Genomic DNA, 19,347 nt, shown 5'->3' on the forward strand with positions numbered 1-19,347 from the left:
TACAAATGAAACAATGATGAGCTTTATGTAGGCAGATTCCTCCCTCCTTTTTATATATTACCATTTTTCTCAATTAGTTTATATGCTAACATATTGTAAACAGAAAGACTTGTTAGTAAATACAAAAAGAGGCATGCATTTTCTATAATAACAAGATTGAATAAAATAAAAAATTTCTTGGAACTATCTGAAATTTATACATTATTAAGCACAAAAGGGACACCTTCAGGTTTTTGTTCAGATCATAATTTTGGAGCATTTTTTGGTTCTAGAAATAAATGGAAATGACCAATGAATGTTAGTGCTAAAAGAATCCTTTGATATCATCTTTTTTGGCCTTTAAGATAACTTAGCACCAGAATAATAAAATAATGTAACCACATTTATTCTATTAGAGTATAGTGATTTAAATGCACAGTTGTATTTTGTTCACCTCCAGCATAGTAACATTATTCTACAAGTTAGATATGACTTTACAAATTTAATGTGCTAAGAATAAAAATAATGCACAATCAGCTAGGAAGTTAACACACTAAAACATAACTTAAAGAGGTGAAGAGTAACTTGTCCAGGAGTGATTTTCTGAAGGCTGGTCTCCCAAAGGAGGAGTTGGCAACATATAAGTCTCCAAGAAAATTGGCTAAAGCTGAATGTCCAAGGCAGTTAATCCTAGTTGAATACCGACGTGGAGAATTGGGCCCAAAACCCACTATATCATAGGAGCTGCAAGAGTCAAGCTTTGATCCTGCCCTCTGATCATGCTGGGAACAGAGCTGTTGATTCCCTGATTGTGCAGCTTAATCCAAGGCCTGGATCCCCTCTCCACATTCCCTATATCTGAAGGAACTGTGGATTCCCTGTCTCAGAACACAGGGGGCAATAGGGACCTGCACAACTGTTCCTCAAATAAACCCTGCTTCAGAAGGTCCATTGTGTGTGCTTTTCTTGCACAACATCCACCTGTGGAATTTTCCTATCCACATTCCAAACGTTACTAAGCATGCCTTTCTATCTCTTAAGAGCTTTTCTTGTTCTTATATATAAGTAGTTGGATCTCTTGTTGTTTTAGCTATATATAAGTGGTTGGAACTCTTGATGTTTTAATAAAGTAATTGTTGTGATGCAAAATTTCTTTCACTGAAATGCCAGATATCTTCCACTTGATTTTCACCCTTCTCTTTCCCCTAAATGCTCAGACTACATTTGCATGGATTCTATTAAAGGACACCCATGCTCTCTGGGTTCCAGTTAGTTTTGGTGAATAAGAAGACCCAGTAATGGATGGAAAAGAAAGAGGAAGATGAAGCCAGGGATTTTATTCTCCCGGCTTACTCTTTATGAAACCACTTCAGGCTGCTGGGGTCCCTTGACTTCATGCCATTGCTCCATGTGGTTCTTTCTGGCTAAACTCTCACTCTCTTAGTCCCTTCAGCTTTAGGAGGGGTGACATCCTCACTGCTCCTGCTGCTACTAGGCTCCTGCACCATTCTTTGTAGTTCCCGTAGGTCTTTTCATTGTCTTTATGATTATTCTCTTTGCAAACAAAGGTCTCCTCAAAATATCCTGACTTCAGTGTACCAACTTTTCTTTTTGGGACCCTGATAGATACAAATAAATTAGGTGCAACATCCTGATTAAGAAATATAGTTAGATCTTTTTTTGAAAGAAGGCTAATAGTGTTTTTTTAAGCCTTTCAAAATGACACTTTTAGACTACCCACATAATAAATCTGTGTTTAATATGTCTACCCTGATATCTATCTCTACACCTATATCCACAATTTTCTGGAAATTCAGAACTACTACTTTTAGGAACTTTTTAAAGATTAAGTGAATCGGATGTTCATATAATGAAGTCTGTGGAAAGGACAACTATAGATTGGTTAGCTTTGGTTGTGACTAAAAGGTTAAGTAGTGGCGGCTTATTGATTATAAATATTGACTGGCATTTTCTTTATTAATACTTTTGATTTTTGATGGTTCCTCAGAAATTAATATGTATTTGGAAGGTCTTTAATTTTCATCATCCACAGCACCTTGCACAGGGTTAAGCACAAAACAGATGAGTAATAACTGGTTGCTGATCAATTTGTTTGCATAATTAATTGCTTGTGCAGTTGTCTGCATTCTACTCTGTTGTTTTTTATGCAGGCAGGCCATCCATAGCTATATCATCTCTGGAAAATGTGAACTCTGTTGCATTTTTTCATTCAATAGATTAAAGGAACACCCAGAGGGAAATTATGTAGCAAATATTACTTGTTGGAAAGGGCTTTAACTTTGCTTGATTAGGTTATCTGTCACCTAAGTCAAATCACAGTGGTCTCTTGATGGTCTGATTCCAGCGCTAATTCAGAGCCAGCAGGGGAGGTGGAGCCAAAGAGTGTAAGAATAGAGCTTGGGTGGCTGTTAACAGCGGACCACTCTTCAATGGATTCAGATCACAGAGTTGAACAGCAGGAAAATAAGGATAGTTCTGGGGCAAAGCCAAATCTGCAGTTCTTTGAAGCTATTGCATGTTTATACTTTGGACAAAACCTTCCTTTTACCCCAAATTTTTATTCTATATTTTTGCAGTTTGTAAGTAGAGAAAAATCCTACCAGATACTGTGTGAATGACAGAATTTATTTATGACTCTGTGATAAATGTAATGAAGTCATACTGCTTTTGGAAAGGGATAGATGTAGGGAGAATACTCAGTTTTGCTGAGGCTTAATTTAAATATTAATTAGGATAACTATCCTTAAAGTAATCAAGAAGTAAAAAGGCTGCCTGTACAACAACCACAAACATACAACTTTTAAATCCTTCCCCTTTTAAAATCAGATACAACAGTGGATTGAAGATTTTTTAAATTAATCAAGTGTATATGAAGTGACGGATTATGTGAAAGCTCAAAGGGCTTCTCTTAAGTAGAATTTTGGGAGGGATTTTGTAAAGGGCATCATTACTGCTGAGCACCAACTTTGTTTTGGGCATTTAAACATCTATTGGGGCTTTCATCCTCAGCTACTGCTCTTATCGGTCCAATTTTGGGATGCAAATCATCTGAGGTTCAAACTTTCCCTTGTTTAGCCCACAAAGCAATTTTTAAGAAATTCAAATTTTCAATTGCTTAGCTCACAAAACAACTTTCAAAAACTATGTTCTGGTTAATTTAGGTACCCATTCATATGAAATTACATTCTACTTTCCGAAAATAATACTGCTCTCAAAATGTGTTTTCTAGTTGATAATTAAATCTCAAAACTTATTACTTTGAAATACATACCAAAATCTTTGGAGATGGAGTTATTATATTGCAATGGCTATTATATATAATAACTATTATATATCATAGATGCATTGGCCTAAAAATCAAATGGCGTTTTCCCTCATTCTGGGAAAAAAAAAAAAAAAAACAGATGCAGATGTTCTGCTGCCTGGACATTTCTGGTCATGTGTCTTTCCATGAAACAGTTTTATCCTTCCATCCCCCATACCAACCACAATTAAGAGGTTTAAATAAAATAAAACTAAGAAAGTGAATTTTTAGAGATGTAACCTACTCCTGCTAATAATGTAGGAGGCATTCATTTACATTCAAAACTGCAAAACAGAGCGGAGAGTTAGGTTTGGAATCTGTGCTTGTGGAGCCCAACTCCAAATAAGTCATTTAAGATACTAAAGAGAACTAGTGCAGAAGATGATGTGCTTAGACATAAAATATGTCCTTATTTGAACCTATAATATCCTGTTCTGAACATAAAACTCAAATGTAAAAGTTAATTTTTATGTTTCTAATGTTTATAATAAACCACTGTATTTATCCACTTTGAACAGGCTTAGCTTTTGTATAAAGTTGATTTCTTTGCAAATCTATTCCATTAAACAATTTTCATTCATAATATGAGCCTGTATTACATTTTGTAACCCTAAAAATCACCATCAGCATCTTCTATTTAACAGATAATAAGCTGTAAACAGAGCAAAAACTATTACGGAAACCATGCATATAACACATAAAGTAACAGTATCAAATAAAATAAAAAATGATGACCAAAAATATTTTAAAGGTACAGTAGAACAGACCAGTCACAAAATAAAAACTCCAAGATAGACAATCATGGGAAGAAATGGTAGTGAATGTCAGCTCCAAGATGCATCAATGAATAAAAAGATGACTTGTGCCCCCAGCTCCCAGCACAAAGGCCCTGGCAAGCAGCTTGGATGAGTTCTTAATTTACTCACTTGCTATGAAGTCAATTCTTAAAGACCATGTGTGGATTTTTACACTCTGTATTTCACCAAATATTAGAATGTAAGACAGAAAGACAAACGTTGAGATTCATAATAACAATAGCATTCACATCTATATGTGGTAATTTCTTAGAACTATTCAATGAAAATTTCCACCTCGGAGCTGACATCTTAGAATTATTTTGATACCATCCCTTGCGATTCTGTAAGCAAAGTTGTTAAGAGTCTGCAAAGGCATAAATGCATACAGTGGTTGTCTAAAATTCTTGAGAGAAAATAGTAAATGTTCTGGGACTCCATGCAGATGACAAGCAAAGTGGCAGAACTACTTTTAAAGTTGTTCATCCATTAGGCTAATCTCTAAGCCAATCAGGTTCTGAGGAAAGCAATTATGAGCAAGGTGGACAGAGAACTTGTCTAAGGCGGAAAGGAGAATTCAACAGTATCTCTGATTAAGTGCTTTAAGTGCTGTGAGAACAAATCTACAGGTGCAGGGTGGGTTTGGCAGGGATCTCTGACCTTAACTAGGAAAGGGGTGGGGATCCAGAAAGGCTTCCTGGACGAAGGAATATCCACGGGGAAACCTGAAGGATTAGCAGAAGTTAGCAAAGTGGAGAGGAGGGAGGACTGTTTTAAGGAGAGGAAATAGCTTACTCAGACTCAGAGGTGAGAAAGAACATGGATCCAAGAGAAAATAAAAATTCAATAGGGATGAATGAAGCCTGAATCCCCTCGATTGCCGAAAGGCAAGAAGTGAGCCTGGAGATAAAGTTAGGGAATAAGGCATAAAATCTAAAGTAAGTTTCATTAAAGCAGTTTTACTTGAGACAAGAGTCTTTGAGATTGATGTTTCAAAGAAACTGCTCCATGCAAAATGGACTGGAGGAATGCAGGTGAGGTAGGCGGATGGCTCGGATTGGTTATGGCAGTGGAGATGGAAAGAACTTGATGCAGGTGGGGTGGATTTAGAGGTAATATCGTCAAGGCCTATGAGAAACAGGATGTACAGAATGAGAAGTAGGAAAGAGTGAGGAACCAAAGTGATTCTCGGGTTTCTGATTTAGACAGCTGGGTGCATGGTGGTGCAGTCACTAAGAAAAACATCAAGGGAAGGGCAGTTTGAGATTAACAGATGGATACGTTTTGGGCAAAATGGGTTGGCAATACTTGTGAGCCGTCCAAGTACTATGTCCTGTAAGACATAGATCCGTGTAGATCCGTGGATCTGGAGCTCCAGAGAGGAACCTGGGATAGAGATGGAGATCTGAGAGTCATGAGATTACAATTGGCGGTTGAATTTTATTGAGTGGGTGTTGTCTCTCTAGAAGAATGTGTGTCGGGAGAAATGACCTAGGGAGAACCCTACAGAGCACCATAAATGTGTGATGAGCAGAGAAAAATAGTCCTATGTCTTAGCCCATGTTCCCTAAGAAGCAAGCTGGAAGCAAAGCTACACGCTAACCCCTTATGGGGGTTGCAGGAGGATACCATGGCAGGATAGAGGAAATAGAAAAATAGAAGTGAGGTAAGAAAGTCAAGAAAGTAAATACACAGGGGTATATCACCTAGTTAGCTTCATAGGAATCACAGCCTGGTGCTCAGTCACTGAGACACTTTCAGGAAAACCTTATCTTACAGAAGGAATCCCCTTAACAAAAAGGTGAATGTACAGTTTGTCTTCCAGCCTCTTCCCTTTTCTTGCCTCTCATTGATCAACATTTGCCTCTTAGCCATTCTAGGGCTTAGTTAATCTAGGCAGCTCTTGGAGAAACCAGAGCCTCCATGGGTCCAGGCTGGTTGAGCCAAGGTGCTGGGGCTTCTTATGCCCTCCCCAAGATGAACCTGAGGGAGGCCTTGCCACAGGTCAGTCAGTAAGCTCTGGAAGAGGCTGAGACAGAGGGTGGTGTTGGGAGATGGAGCAATGGCATCCGGAGCTGGAATTTTGTAAGTGATGCAGTGATGTGAGCCTCAATGGATTCTCTTCAGCCAGGAATTAGAGCAAGCAGTTGATGATCTGAAACAATTTTGGGTAATGTGTAAACTGGGTCTGGTATATCCTGTGAAGAAGCCTGAGAAGGATTGGTAAGATAAGTGGGAGAAAACAAATAATGCCAAAGATTGAAAGAAAAAAGCATGTTTCAAAAATGGATCATCAGTGTCAAATGTTTCTTTCAAATCCAATAAAATAAAAACTGTAATGTCTATTGTGGATTCCTGTGATTCTAGTAAAGTACTTTGATTTTCCTGTGGGAAACCATGCCTTGCCTATTCTTGGTTTATTTGGTTTGGGTTGAGTGAATTCCACCCAGTAATTCCCAGGGTCAGTAAATGGTCCAACTGCAAACAATTGTGAGTGACTCCTCTAAGCATAGGGGTGGCCTGAGCCAAGCAGGCCAATGGGACTTCATGCCAGGGATTGTGCTGGAACAATTGGTAAAGAACTGAAGACTGAATATATTTAAATTTTGTGAATAATACCTTTTTCTTCTTAAGCCAAGTAGAGTTGTTTTTCTGTCATTTGTACCCGAAAGATGCCTAATTACTACAGAAGCGAAAAAATCCATTAGATATAATGACAAAGGTTATTGGAGCCCTCAGTAAGGATGGTGTCAGCTGAGCGGTGCTGGCAGAAGTTGGGGACATTCTCACTGCCTCTTCATCTTCTTTCTTCAACTCTTAAAACACGGTTTTATCTACTTGTGAAAGGAGGGAGGAAAATGAACTAAATGTTTAGAGTGCTCTTGGGAGTAAGCAGAAAACAGTGTTGGCATCTCAGAGCCACCCTCTTCTGGGCCTCACCTGAGGAACAGGTGTGCTGCATTGGGCAGGGGCTGGGGGAAGGTTCCCCAGTGCTTCCAGAGTCCAAACAGGCCCCATCTATTTTAAACAACTGCAAAGTCCCCGTGATAATAGATTTGCTCTTAATTTTCCATTTTTCCCAAGTACTTAATCCTGTGCCAGTGGGCTTTTATTAAATATAGATTCATTTGAGACTCCCCACCTACCTGAGCAAGGATCAGCCCACAAGAATTACTCCATCTGGAGTTCTACAGTTTCTTTCTGATGGCTGAAAAAAAAACTGCATTTTGATTCCAAGTTTGGTCCTTCTCTTCTGGTGACTATGAAGGCAGATATATTTATTATCAGTTCTGTGGGATTCTTTGCTTCATCATAACTCTTTATTTGAACTTGTAATAAACCTGTCATCACAGTCTCAACTTATTTTCACAACATTTCTCTTATCAACCCTTCTTTCCTACTCAAATTATTTTCTAGAATTCAGGTGCTCACTACTTCTGCCTCGCAATAGAGTAACAATGCTCTAATTGGTCTTGGTGCCTATAGTCACTCTTTGCTCCAATCCGTCATCAAGCAAATAATCCCCAAACTAATTAAATGTGCCAGCATCAGTTAAAGCAGGCAGTGAAAAAACACATTCCTAAATACTCCTAGAGAATTTAATTTATGTTTTCTAAGGACACATTGTCTGCTGTTATTAGTATTAGTTGTGTATGCTTCTGTGTTTTTATTTCTATTCTTCTCGATTGTACATTCTTTGAGGATGAGATGGGTTTTAGTGGATCTCATTTCGTAAGTAAGGCAATAAAGATACATTTTCCATAACTAATTATATACCAATATACAGCATGTAGATATTGAGTCCTACATTTCTGATTATCACCAGTTAAGGACCAAAGTATGACGTGGGAACATTGAGCTCTCAGGTAGACCACAGGCTCTTGTCAGATGCCTGCCATTGCTATGCTATTCTCATTATTTTATCGCATAGATGAGGATAGAAATAAAGGTCAGTCCTGGTGCCATATTTTTAAATATATATAGAAAATATATGATTGGCATAAGCACCATTGAGAATATTCTAGAAAAATAATACTTAGCTATTTTATATTGGCTGAAATAATATTTTCTTTATGAGAAAAATATAAATTTCTATTGCAAGACTTTTTAACAAGAATTCTTTTGTTTTGTTTTTGCAGGATCTTAATTGAGCATTTCAAACTGTTTTAAAAATTCAGAGACTCTCTATAAGATGTGTATTTTTAAATAAACCTTCACTTGAGTATAATTTTTATTTCCCATCAGTACCTAAAAGAAAAAAAAAAACTTCTTCGAAAAGATAAAAGGATGCATTTGCAAGATTATTTCCCTCTTAGGAAAAGTGCAATTTTTTACAGAACAATGCTGATACATTTTCATTTTATTCAACTTATAGTTTAATTTTTATTCATATTTTATATTCATATTTGCATGATAAAAAGGTGCCACATTGTTCTTAGCACCTTATATTATTTGATTGCTAAAGAAAGACACCCAAAAAATCAAACAGGAATAAAAAGATTCAAGTCTCATACTGGAGCAATTTGCATTACTCTCTAATCTTCATCTTATTAAATCTTATTGACAGATCATTGTCTTCCTAGTAGAAGGTCTGTGTCTTAGTCAATTCAAACTGCTATAACAAAATACCAGAAACTGCATGGCATATAAACAACAGAAATTTATTCCCACGGTTTTAGAGGCTTGCAAGTCCCAGATAAAGGCAACAGCACATTTGGTGTCTGGTGAGGGCCTACTTTTTGGTTCATAGATAGCACTTTTTGTGTTCTCACATGGTGATATGGTTTGGACATGTGTCCCTTCCAAATCTCATATTGAAATGTGATTCCCAATGTTGGAGGTGGGGGTCTGGTGGGAGGTGATTTGATCATGGGGTTGGATCCCTCATGAATAGTTTCACACCATCCCCTTGGTGATAAGCAAGTTCTCACTCAGTTCACATGGGTTCTGGTTGTTAAAGTCTAGGACCTCCCTCCTCCCTTGCTCCCCTTCTTGCTATGTGACATGCCTGTTCTCACTTCACCTTCTGCCATGACTATAAGCTTTCTGAGGCCCTCACCAGAAGCTAAGCAGATGCTGGTGCCATGCTTGTACAGCCTGCAGAACCATGAGCCAGAAAAACCTCTTTTTCATTATAAATTATCCAGTCTCAGGACATAGCAACACAAGAATGGCCTAACATACATGGCGAAAGGGGCAAGGAAGCTCTCTAGGGTCTCAAAATTTTAGAAGGTCACTAAACCCATAGGGGGTCCATCTCCCTGACCTAATCAGCTCCCAAGGCCCCACTTCCAAATGCCATCATCTTGGGGATTAGGTTTCAATGTATCAATTTTGAGAGGGCTTAAACTTTCAGACCACAGCAGTTTAAGAGAACTATTACTTGGCAATTTTTATGGCAGATCCACAATGTCATTCAACACTTTATGTGATATTATCTCAATAACTTTTGGCCTTTAATATTAGAATAATCATTCAACTTTTAAGAGAATTTGGCATTTAGACCAATTAATAAACTATGCAAAGGCACTCCCCACACTGGCTGGCTTGTGGCTTGGCTGAAGCACTGCCAGACATAGGTGTGATTAATCATTTGTTCTCACAATAAAGATAACAGTTTTTAGAATTATAAGAAAAGTTTCTCATTCCCATTGTTCTTTATTAGACATAAAGTCCATGTATTCTCCTTTTTAGTTAGATAATTAGCAAAAAAATATTTCTGAGGAGGTTTTAAAGAGGGAGATTATTTGGGGTAAACTGGGAATAGTCTGATATATACCAGCTTGCTGGTTGCTGGTCTGGATCACCCTGGCATATGATGTGGATGCTCAAGCTTTACGACTGCACTTTTTAGTGAAAATAATTTGTGCTAGAGCTCTTCTAAGCACTGTACCTGTAATCCTCCAAATAGCTCTTTGAGGTAAATAGGTAATACTTATTGTTCTTTTACAGAGGAGGAAACTGAGCCACAGACAAGTTATGAACTTGCTCATGGTCCCTCCACCAGTGTTAGAGCAAAGTCAAAACTCAGGTCTGATCCTGAAGCCATAGATCTGAACTACTATGCATTGATAAAAAGAGCCTGAAAGAAACAGAACCAGGAAAGGGGGAATGTGATTTTCTTCTTTTGGGCACATTGAACCAAATTCTCTATTGTCATTATGAATTTGTGTTCAGGGCAATAACCCCACCTTGGTTTATTCGGAGTTACTGTGAGATTCTTCTCTGTGTTGGGTACTAGATTAGTCAGCTCAGGCTGCCATAACAAAGTACTATAGACTGGGTTGCTTAAGTAACAGAAATGTATTTTCCCAAAGGTCTGGAGGCTAGAATCTGAGATTAGGGTGCCAGCATGGACAGGTTCTGGTGAGGCCCCTCTTCCTGGCTTGTAGAGGGCCACCTTCTGTGTTCTTAAGTAGCAGAGAGAGAGAGAGAGAACCAGAGCAAGCTCTGTGGTTCCTCTTCTTATTAGGGTACTAATCCAATCATGAAGCCCCTACTGTCATGATCTCATCTAAAGCTAATTCTTTCCCAAAGGCCCCACCTCCAAATATCATCACATTATGATGGGCTTCAGTGTAGGAGTTTTGGGGGAGCAGAAGGGACACAGTTCAGTCCATAATAGGTACTCATCCAAGTATTATGGTAGAAAAGTTGAAAAAGATCCAGCTCTTCACTTCAAAGAAATAAAAATATAAGGGGATGCGTAAGCAAGTTATTGCAACCTGATAGTTCAAAAATAAAGGAATATACAAGTGTCCTGAAAGGAACAAGGAGGATGCAATTAATTTTGTTTGGATCTTGGGAGCAGGATGGCATCAAAGCAGGGTCTACAGAGGAAGAGACTTTGCACTGAGTCTGGAATATGTGTGGTTGGCTCATGATGAAAAAGGGTCCATCAGCCCTACTGTTCCACTGTCAGAGGGTGGAGTTTGTTACCTGTACGATCTTATTCCAGAATTATTCTACAAAAACAAGAAACCTTGTGATGTTCTGGGTTAGGACTACATATAGTCACCCTAGAGAGAAACTCAAAATTGACAAGCATTTTCTGTGGACTCAAGGGTTCTAACCATGGTTTTAATCCCTCATCCTTAATAATATAATTCAAGGGATTACAGATTTTTACAGAAAGCCCTTGAAATGAAGGATAGTGACCTAAACACAGCATAAATAAAACAAACTTAGAGGCAACAGAGATGGTAGGGAAACAAGAAAAGTCTAGGGGACTCCTATCACTAACATCCTAAGAGAAATAAGAGAATATTTTGTAACATCAGCAAAAGAATGAAATGCTTAAAATAATGCAAAAAAAACTACAATTGAGTTCATAAAAATTAAAAATATTATAGCAGAAATAAAGAATTCAATAAATGAGTCAATAAAATGTTTTTCTCATAAAGACTGGAAGGGAAAGAAAAGGCAAATAGAAAGGAAAAGATAAAAAAGTTAAAAGAATAGTTAAGAAAATCCAACGACTAAATAATAGGAGTTCTAGAAAAAGGCAAGCAGAAAATAATTCAAGAAACTCTCCTAAGACAGGTCATAAGTTGTCACACTCAAAAGCTTCAATGGCTTAAACAAATCCACTGTCGGCACATCACTGTGAAATTTCAGAGCAGTTGGGACAGGAAGATGATACAAGCTTCTAAAGAAAAAAAATCCACTGGTCAACTACAGAAGATCAAAAATTAGAATGACTTTATTGACTTTATCTCTTAATGGTTCCACAGTAGCTAGAGGACAATGGTAGTGTCCCTAAAGTTGAACTTTATAAAGAAAATATTATTCGTTTAAAATATAGACCAAACCATACTATCAATCACATGAAGATATACTAAAGAGATTTTCAGGCAAACAAGATTTTCAAAAATTTACCACACATACACACACACATTCTCATGAAACACAAGAGGCTTTTTTCCATGAAACAAGGGAATGAATTAAAAACAAGGCAAACAAACAAAAAAGAGGAACTCATGAGAAACAGGAAACAGGAAATCTCAAATAAGAGACAGGCCATGGGAATCCCCATAGTTATGGGGAAGGACGATAGCAGGATTATTGCTATAGGTAGATATAGTCCAGGCTGGAACAAGGATGAAAGTGTGTGGTCAAAGATAGCCAAGGGCTCTATATTCATAGTCACTCTTTCCTGTCAATTCAGATGTGACAAAAAGAAACTTATAAATGCAGCTGTTGGGGGTTGGTAGAGTTTATAAGAGTCTGTATAAGGGGTAAACAGAGGAGCTTAAGGCTATGATGACCATCCAGCTGTTTGCAGACTCTTGGAGTGGGTGTGGAGGAGACCAAGATGGACCTGAGCTGAAGGAGGTCCAGAGGTTCCACTCCCTTTCTTCAACCAGAATGAGTCCACCTCTGCCTCATGCTTATACTTTAAATATATATGAATGAACCTTTAATAACAAAAATATTGACAGTCACTACTCTCTATTATAGGCTGTCATTAAAATATTTTAGATGGGAAAGTGATATAATTCGATTTTAATTTTAGAATATGACTTTGATTCCAGCATAGAGAATAGATTAGAGGGAAGTAAGATTAGAAGAAAGGAGGCCATTTAGGAGGCTGTGGTAGTGCAAATAAGGTATTATAAGCTTCTGAATTTTAAATAGTCACTATAGGGATGAACAAAGGGAAGGACAATATAGCCATATAAAAAACAGGTAGAATAAATATAGAACTGGTGAGGCAAAGTGAGAAAGAATGCAAATAACTTCCAAATTTCTAATTTAGACAACTATGTTGGTGATAGTCTATCTGCTAATATTCAAAGAAAATACAGGAGAAAGAGCAGACTGGTAGAGGAAGATAAAGATGCCCATTTTGGGCATCCAGTAGACAAAGTTTTGCAGGGAGGCGGATATACAGGTTTGGAATTCAGGAAGGGGATGATGATGTATATTTTGGTGTCCAAACAACAGGTGTTTGCAAACATGGGTAGATCACCTATGAAGAATATGTAATGAAGAACAAAGGGGCATAAAATTATGGTGGATCATGAGCAAATATAGGGTATGGGAAATTACTAACACTGAAATACTTGGTCTCTAAGAAAGACTGTGTTAGAAATAAAATTAGCCCCATTTTCTTTGAATATCCAAATGAAATTAAACAAGAATCATCTCTGGCCAAACCTCATGGCCTTATCCCCCACAAAGACCAGAGTGATGGCTCCAGAGGCAGATCTCAAGGAGAAGGTGGAAGCTGAGAAAAGTGCTGTGGCAGTGGCCTCGCCTTCATGGAAAGCTGCAGTACCTTTCAGGAGCCGATTTTGCTGCCGTTTTGTGCCATGACTAATATTGATTCACTCTTCACACTCCCTGTTTTCCCATTTAGATAATCAGATTCAACAACTTGTTCTCATCTCAGCCTTGAAAATCAGGACATAGATTTTTATGCTTAAGAGTATTTTTGTGGCTTGCAGAATTTCAGCAGCTGTTACTTCATACATCAGGAAACATTAGCAAATTAAAGAAACAAAGTTTGCTGAGAATGTGTATACATATGTAACAAACCTGCACGTTGTGCACATGTACCCCAGAACCTAAAGTATAAAAAAATAAATAAATAAAATAAAAAATAAAAGAACAAAGAAAGAAAGAAAGGAAGGAAGGTAGGTGCATAGCGTTAGAGAATCTTATTTGGAGTTCTGTGGCTTAGGCCAACTAGTCTTGTAAATTAGAGCTTCACTTTGTAGATGGTCTTTATATTTAAAAATCACGTTTTCCAAAAACATACATTATTTTAGGTTTTGAATTTGCAAATTGCGATAAGAGTGTTTGTTTTATGGTTGGTTACTGTAAAATGTCTAGTCACAACCACTTCCCTGGTCCCCAAACAAAATAGAGTTCTCAGGCTTCCTATAAGCTCTTTTGTAACCTTGGCCCCACCAATTATTTTCTTATTTTAAAGAGAAACCTGTAGTGGTATCCTGAGGTCACCTCTAGCTGTTCAGGACTGATACACTTATGAACAAGGAAAGACAATGGAAGTGATTACTAAATCAACATGTTACCAAATAATTGAAGATTTAAAAAACATCTATCATGAGAAATGAATCATTTTTCAACAAAAGGGTATTCTTTGTGTTTTCTAAGCTAAAACATTAGAAACATCAATTTCCAGTAGATGAGGCTATGTTACAGTTTATTCCATTTATAACCCTCATTGTTTTTGGCTATTTTGTTCAGGCTAGAAACAGTATTTAAACATTTCAATTGTTGTACTGTTTAAAATGGCTGCCTATATATGGAATTCTACCTTGCAAAGTAACTGAGTATATCTGAAATTTGCCATCATTTATCAACTGCCCAAAATACGTTTTTCAATATTTCATACGTATACAATAAAACTTCTTAAGATATCAGAATCCATTTTAGAAACTGAAATAATGTAGCATTACTAATATTCACTTTAATAGACTGGTTGGTCAATACTCTATGTTTAATTATAATTCATTTGGATCCACTTTACATATGCATTATTTAAAAAGCAAATCATATCCTATCATGTGCCCCTAGCCAATTTCAAGAGCAAGAGAACAGGACTTTCACAAATATGTAAGCAATCTTCTTTTTATCATCTTCTGTGTTCAAAGTTAATCCTGCAATTGTATTAATTTCCCCTATGAGTAGAAAGCTGAAAGAAAAAAAAGAATAAAACTTTGTGGTTTACATATTGCATTATCAATCTCTTAGTGTCAGAAAGGCTGGGTCTTTTTGTTGTTCATCATTCTATCTGTGGTACCTAAAATAGTCTCACGCATGCAGTGAGCTCTGAGTAAACACTTGTTGCATGATCGATGGTGCCAACTATTGGTGCATTCTGAAAAACATGCCATGGAGAAGGTATAGCAGAAAAAGCCTGCACTACGAAATAGGAACTCTGAAATCTATTCTGGTTTTTGCTCTTTTCTGAATGACCTTGGACAAGTTCGTGTCCCTTACAGCCTGAAGTTGCTCATTTACACAATGGGAATGAAACTACCTGTCCTGTCCTTCAGCAGGCATTTAGTGGAGCAAATGGGGAGAGCTCTGTAAACATCCAAATAACCAAAAAGACAAAAGAAAACAGAATGGCTGAAGAGAGTGCAGATCTCTCGCTTTATCTCAGCAGTCCATGTGCCTCTGTGTTTACACTCAGCTTTTAATTATTTGCATTAATGAAGGGCAGCCGAGCCATAGATAATCCCAAGTACTTATGTTTGGCTTTGGAATTAAGCTGAATGTGCTCTGTGCAACATTTTGAGAGTGTATTCTCACAAAGTCATGAAATCATGCTATAAAGATCCAGTTCTCTGACACTGGCTTTGGGGTAAACTTGTAACAATCTCTTAATCTCCCCGGGCATTAAGGATCCTTATTACACCCACAGCCCTCTGTCAGTTAAGAGGCGGGCATCATAAACACGGCACATCAGCCTTTCGCGAAATTTAATTTCACGGTGAGGATTCAGTACAAGACTCTTTAGGAAACCGGAACAATCATTTTGTTTACTTGTTTGCTTTATCAGGCAGAAATTAGTTGAGGCTATCATCGGGGAACTGAGGCAGTGGGTGTTCGTAGTTCTGATTTATCACTGCCTGGCATATTATATGTAAATGCGGTATACCCATTCATATATTATGATGGTTCACTGTTGAATAAATGAATATATCACTCCATGAAGATATTGAGTCATATTTTGAGTCTTTAAAATAAGTACAGTACTCATAGCTTCCCTTCTACTTAGTGATTTATCATTGATGAAACATGGGTTTCTGAAATAGTGCTGAAATAATTTATTTGTTTTCTAGCCTATGCATTTGTTGATTTGATTAGTAATTTTATCCTCCCTCTGCAGCAATTGGCTGGTAAAACTATTCCTTGTAACTTCAGAAAGTAAAGTATTACTCCTTTCTCTTCCTTATGCCTCCAGGCTACTATAATTCCAACCTGTCCTACTTCGCTATGGACATATTTTTAAGTGTCAAAATGTTCTGCATATTTACACTGGAGTGTATATCTAGAATGCAGGGGTTATTCAAGGCCCTTAAAAGTGCAGCAGTGATGAGGAGAAAAGAGTGACAAAAAGTGAGAGTGAGGCCCAGCCCACTGGAGAGGCGTATCCCATAATCCGCTCATTCATATGGAAATTCATTATTTTTCACCCTCCAGGTGCCCATTTTAGTCAGAAATCATTTGTATGGCTATGGAATCACTTTGTCACTGGGCTTGACTATGCCAAGGTCACAAAGTTAAATTAGTACCACAGTCGAGAGGTAACTCAAGGGCCATTTGTTCCACTTTGCTTGCTCTTCTCTACTGAGCTGGCCTCTAAGAGTCATTTACTCGAGTTTGTCTCTCCTGTCCCCAAAAGTGGTAGTGACCTGCTTTGTGACATCCCACCTTCATGCAGCCTCCGGCTCTAGCAATGGGAGGGTAGAGTGAACAGAACTGGGTTTAGAACCTCACTCTGGCACTTGCCAGTTCTATATCAGGGTTATTATATTTACCTCATAATTTTTTGTAAGGATTAAATGGGATGAGCCATGAGAAATACCTTAGAGCCTTACATATATTAAACTTTATTTTTAAGGAGCTTAATGTGACTGACTATGCCATTAATGTGACATAGCACCTCTGCTTTTGCTATCATTGTAACAACAAGGGCTTTATAAGGCAGAGGTGCTCCAGCATGGTCTGTTGCACTGGATGGAGATGGGGGCTGCTTCTTGATTGTTGTGTAATCTATTGCGTATATGCTGCTTTCTGGTTGAAGGGTGAGAACAGGTTTGACCATGCACTTGGTTGCATCCTCTCTGGCTTGCTGATATTGTTTGGCTGTGTCCCCACCCAGGTATCGTCTTGAATTTTTATGTGTTGTGGGAGGGACCTAGTGGGAGGTAATTGAATCATGGAGACAGGTCTTTTCCATGCTGTTCTCCTGATAGTGAATAAGTCTCATGACATCTGATGGTTCTATAAAGGGGAGTTTCCCTGCACAAGCACTGTCTTTGCCTGAGGCCATCCATGTAAGACATGACTTGCTCCTCCTTGCCTTCTGCCATGATTGTGAGGCCTCCCAAGCCATGTGCAATGTAAGTCCATTAAACCTCTTTCTTTTGTATATTGCCCAGTCTCAGGTATATCTTTATCAGTAGTGTGAAAATGGACTAATATACTTGGTAAATGCCTCAGGTGGAGGTCTGCCTGCTTATCTGACCTAGAGCCACTCCCAAGGTACCAACTTGGTTGGGGAGGCAACATGACTTCCTGGATTGAGCACTGGAGCAGCAATCATGAGACCTGAGCTTCAGGCCACCAAGTTCCAGCACTAACGATGAGTGACCTTGGCAAACTACTTTCCATTTCTTCTTTCCATTAGAGGAAAATAATTGATCTTTTGGTCATACCTTACAAAGATGTTGTGAAGATGAATGTAGAATATCTGAAGGAGCATCAGAGGGAAATGCCAAAGTGTACATAATTAGTTTTACAATCTATAATTAAGTATATGGATAGAGAGGAGGTATTCATGTGTGAATTATACATTTAAAAACTAGGCTTGCTTTTTTTTCCTTTCTAACAGTAGTGAAGAGCCCAATTACACCTGGTGTTATATTAGTAGAGATGAAGACCCAGAAAACTTCATTGTATAAGAAGTTCTTAATGCATCAGGAGAATATGATACCAAAACTGTTAGTGAAATGATTAAAGGTAGAACAGACAGTACACCACTAAAGGCAAAAGGTGATAGGTTGTTCTTGATTCACAAAGAAAAGAAATCAAGTCAAAGGTAGTTAGATATGAAAGATTCAGGGTCTTAACCCAGTTCTGGATGTGGGCATATTACAGTACAGTAGTAACCAGTCCACTAAGTACTAAAACACTGAGAAACCATCTCTTCAAGCCATCCTCTAAGTCCACATACCTCAGCAAAAGGAGATGTCTGGGAGACAGAATGTGAGCAGCTGCCAAGCTGCAACTCGAACCCATTCAGCCAGCCCAGGTGGGGACCATCCCTTGGGTCCCTTCAGGCATCAGGAGACTTCTCCTGCTTTTGTAGCCTTTCCCCACCTTATTCTTCTGTATAGCATCCACTGCAGAATGTCAGGGGTTGATACACGTGAAGTATTTTTACCACCTTTCTAGTGCTTTTCCAGATACTCAACACAAGCAATTTGAGTAAGCTAGAGCTCCAAAATTTAGAGTCAATAGAGAAACATACATTATTCAGTTTTTTGAAAGCAGATTTGAAGCACGTATGCCATCCTTCCAGGCTGATTATCTTCACTTCTTGGGTCAGCACTCATGCCATGACCTGGCCTTTCCTGCTGTTTTCTCTCTTTCCACCCTTCACAATCGAGAGAAGGTCTCCTTGGGCCATCATGATCATGAGGTTGGTAATGCACTTTTCTGTCTGTGCCACAGGGCACCTGCTTGTTTCCTCCTGAAACTTCTCTTCTCACAGCTCACAGCTTCTTGACTTCCAAATTGATAGGTCACAGTTTTAACACACTGGGTTCATAAAGCAAATAAAGAGCATTTTTTAATTTTCTCTAGCTGATTGAATCTTTCTCATGAGCCTCTACTTCCCTGGGCTGGGGCCAAGAAGGTGGGGGAGATTTAAACTTAGCAGTCTTCCAGTTTATTTCAGTCCAGATCATCTCTACTGGGTAAGTAGTCTGTCGGTGTAGAGTTTCACTCTAACAGACCTGTTCCTCCCTCCCTCTCTCTTCCTCCTTCCCCACTTGGTTGCTGGCTATAAGGAAAGCTTCTCATTCTCCTGATGTCAGGATGGGGAAGGGTCCCACGTCTCATATAAGGGCTTGGGCTCGTGTCCCCTGCACTACCTCTTTGGTCCTTGCTGTCCTCTGGCTGGTATCTGCTGAAACCTGGTGGATTCAGCCTTAACTAAGGAGTCTTGCCTGTGTGCCTGTTAAAGTCCTGCCTGTTGTAGCTCCAGGTGTGTTTGCTTAGCCAGGCCATGTTCCTGGGAGCCCAGCACCTTCTTTGGCTGAACGGAGCTCTTGACAGTATATTCCACCCACCAAGGTCTCCAGGTCTTACTAGTATATTTCACCCACCAAGGTCACTATGTGACTCTGAGAGGCTTGTCCATCAGCCCTTAGATTCAAGGTCACTTAGCCCCCACCAAAAGGAGCCCCCTGAAAGCTCCTCAGCTTTTTCTAATTGTCCCTTTTTCAATAGGGAACAGAAATTTCTGATCTCTTCTGTGCTGCA

At 38.5% G+C, this 19,347-nt stretch overlaps 1 protein-coding gene and 1 long non-coding RNA gene across 4 annotated transcripts in view; one reads left to right on the forward strand and one right to left on the reverse strand.

The window, feature by feature from the left end:
* The window catches only part of NKAIN3 (sodium/potassium transporting ATPase interacting 3), a 750,443-nt gene that overhangs the window by 394,150 nt on the left and 336,946 nt on the right, over positions 1 to 19,347 (forward strand). The gene's annotated exons all lie outside the window — the stretch shown is intronic.
* LOC107976326 (uncharacterized) overlaps positions 11,262 to 19,347 on the reverse strand; it is a 28,179-nt gene continuing 20,093 nt past the window's right edge. The window contains exon 4 of the long non-coding RNA XR_001720210.3: positions 11,262 to 18,621. This is a non-coding gene — a long non-coding RNA (uncharacterized LOC107976326). The remainder of the gene's footprint in view (positions 18,622 to 19,347) is intronic.

Source organism: Pan troglodytes, chromosome 7 (assembly GCF_028858775.2).
Source record: "Pan troglodytes isolate AG18354 chromosome 7, NHGRI_mPanTro3-v2.0_pri, whole genome shotgun sequence".
In the NCBI taxonomy this organism is placed as follows: domain Eukaryota; kingdom Metazoa; phylum Chordata; class Mammalia; order Primates; family Hominidae; genus Pan; species Pan troglodytes.